Consider the following 3413-nt stretch of genomic DNA (forward strand, 5'->3'; position numbering starts at 1 on the left):
TGTGTGTGTGTGTGTGTGTGTGTGTGTGTATGTGTGTGTGTGTGTGTGTGTGTATGAAGGCGTGTGAGTTAGTGGTTGGGATGTTGTTGCATTCAGGATCGTATGAGAGTGGTTTCCATTTGTGGACCGGGCGATGCGTTGTGTTTTTGAGCAAAACATTTCATTTCCCGTTATTTCCAGTCCATTCAGTTGGCAAAAAATCCTGTGGCGGACTGGCGTCCAACCCTGGGACGAAGATATACGCCACAGAATCCGGAAGATTGGCCTTATGAGCCCATGACTCAGGAAAGAGTTTTGATCTTTTTCAATATGCATATATGTTAAGCTGGCAAAACCGTTAGCACGCCGGGCAAAATGCATAGCTATATTTCGTCTGTCTTTACGTTCTGAGTTCAAATTGTGCTGAGGTCGAGTTTGCCTTTCATCCTTTCGAGGTCGATAAATTAAGTATCATTTGTGTACTGGGGTCGATGTAATCGACTGGCCTCCTCCCCTTAAAATTCGGGCCTTGTGCCTAGAGTAGAAAAGAATATTTATATAACTTCTTATCTCCAGGTAATAAGCCTTTCCTTTCCCAATGACATGTCATCTTTGGGGAATTCTTGATTCTTAAGATTTGCTCCTTTTCTCAATTGCAGCTAGTCTTAATTGTCATTTGGTAATTGTAACATATCCTACAGAGATAGAGATGCTTATAAATATTTGTATCCTTTAACGTTGGATTGTTATAACGCCCACTCTGGTATAGCAGTATAGTAAGACAAGTAAGACCACGACTATCTATGGTCGTCTACTTTGTACTCTTTATACTGACCGACGTTACCTTATTTATAGCGACTAGCACATACCACTCGTTACGTGGGAGGTTAGTACCATTATTACTATTATCCCCACAGCATAAATCAAGAATCAATGTTGTATGATATTTGATATACCTGTATTTGTCTATGTTATTCAAATACATGCCGCTAGCCACGAGTTATCTAGGCTCATTTTTAAACACACACACACACACACACACACACACACACACACACACACACACACACACACACACACACACACACACACACACACACGCACACACACATATATATATATAGGTGCATACTCATATATGTGGATTGTCTCTACGTAGAATTGTCGGTATTGCGTTTGTGGTTTAATTATTAGCTAAATTTGAATTATTTCTCTTGAATACTTGGAAAGATCTACCATGGAAGAAATATCTGATCAAGGAAGGTTATAAGGATAGCTGGAATATAAAAAACAAAACAAAACAACTGCTTTGTGGAAAAGACTGTCAAAGGTTAAAATGTGTATGGGAAAGTAAAGCGTTGTATGCATAATGTATGAAAGGAAGCATAATTATAAATTATATTTAAATTAGGGGTTAGAAATGGCGTGTGACTGTTCCTGTCAAAATAAGTATAGATCCATTTCGGTAAGTAGAAATGAGCATGGAAATATAAAGATTTGAAAATAATAAAGGGTTTATTGTTTTAAAGTATTCAAGATATCAAGATCCGGATACAACTGAAGATGGTAGAAAGAGGATATGTGACTGATGCTGATGAATAGCTATATGTTATTCCATTCTCTTATGTGATGTTATGATGATCCCCTATTTTAGGAGGTCTTTGTCGAGATGGCAGCATTTATTAAAATTTTCTGATCTGAAATTCAGATTGTTTGCCGATTTATTAAGACTTTTGAATATGAGTCTTTTATGATCAGCGTTTCGTACTATTTCTGTTTGCTCTGGATCTCTCGAGGATCTTTCTGTTTCTGTTTAAAACCAGAGAATGTTCTTATAAATTCCAGATACTGGATAATTTTGTTGTACCTCCCTGGTCAATATTTCTCAAGAAAGAAATATACTGATGGAATCGATATACCTGAACACACCATTAGCCATAGAATCTTTATCTTTTATTCTTTTATCTTATGTCTATTTTAGTCAATGGACTGCAACCATGCTGGAACACCGCCTTGAAGGATTCAATCGAACAACTCCAGTATCTAAGCCACTAAGAGGCATAAACAAACCAAGACCGGTTGTCAACTGTTGCGGTGGACACAAGCAAAATGACACATGTACACACGCATATATATGACAGACATCCACACAGTTTCGGTTTAAACAATTTTCTCACAGAACAATGGTTGACTCGGGGCTACAGCAGGGGACAATTGCCCGAGGTGTCGGAATTGCCCCTGAAACTACGTATTTACAAAATGAGCTTATATGCTGAAAATAAATGATGAACACCTACAAAGTTTCGGTTTTATTTACAAACCTTAACATTTTCAAGCAACCACCAACGTAGAAAACTATTCGATAGAAACAACATTAAAATGAATTGCAGCTGTACAATTAACTTAAAAAAATCCTGATAAGGTGTACACTGAAGCCAACTATACACAAAAATTTTAGAAACCTGATCCATACAGCTTAAAATGACATACTTTTGTATTTCTGTAGGTTAGTAGTGACAGATATGTTTACGCTATGCACAGATGTCACCCCTTCGGAAAGAAAGCTAGCATATGGAAATCAGACCATTTTCAAAGCTTGTCAGAAATATTATTGAACAAATAATTAATAATTAATTTCTGTTAAATAGACTTCTATAAACATCGATATATCCACCTACATAATTGTCAAAATATCAAGGAATCTCATAACAAATTCACATTCACTGTTTTTATCAATTTTCACATTACATACAAACTTTCCGGCCCTTGAGTCACTATATATATGTATGTATATATGCCAACAGTAGCACATATAAACACTACTAATACGTATGTCTGTATAGATAGGGTGACAAAGTGATTGAAAGACTGAAAAGAGGGAGAGAAAGGGGAAATAGGACAGAATCACAATAGTTATTCATTTTAATTCCGGATCCATCTAGGAAACAGGAAATTTAAGAAACAATCGATTATTAACACCATCATGGTTTCCCTGGCAACATATATCCATTTTCGTTACAAGTCTCGCTTTAGAATTTCATGTAGAAGATGTATATTTGTGGCAATCGAATAATATTAAAAATACCTTTGATTTCAAGATATATATATATATATATATATATATATATATATAGCAAATGAAAGACAGAAGATGGAATATACGAGCACAGCCAGATGCTCCTGAACCAGTTGTTGAGTGTCCCACCCGTGAGGGATCGATGCTAGATGTGTCGAAACAATTGTCGTGATTAATAATAAATTCTCGTATATTCCATCTTCCATCTTTCATTTGCCACAAACATCACGATCACTGTGAAAGTGACCGTACTTTACCAGTAAGTCACCAGGTGGTAAACCATTCGTTTTATTATCCAATCTATCTATCTATCTATCTATCTATCTATCTATCTATCTATCTATCTATCTATCTATAT

The 3413-nt window shown here is 36.0% G+C and overlaps 1 long non-coding RNA gene across 1 annotated transcript in view; it reads left to right on the plus strand.

Annotated features, from left to right (window-relative positions):
• Nucleotides 1-2155, plus strand: part of LOC128249173 (uncharacterized) — a 16648-nt gene extending 14493 nt beyond the window's left edge. Inside the window, exon 3 of the long non-coding RNA XR_008265269.1 lies at nt 1961-2155. This is a non-coding gene — a long non-coding RNA (uncharacterized LOC128249173). The remainder of the gene's footprint in view (nt 1-1960) is intronic.
• Nucleotides 2156-3413: the final 1258 nt, after the last annotated feature.

The sequence above is a fragment of the Octopus bimaculoides genome, chromosome 12, assembly GCF_001194135.2.
Source record: "Octopus bimaculoides isolate UCB-OBI-ISO-001 chromosome 12, ASM119413v2, whole genome shotgun sequence".
NCBI classification, from domain to species: Eukaryota; Metazoa; Mollusca; class Cephalopoda; order Octopoda; family Octopodidae; genus Octopus; species Octopus bimaculoides.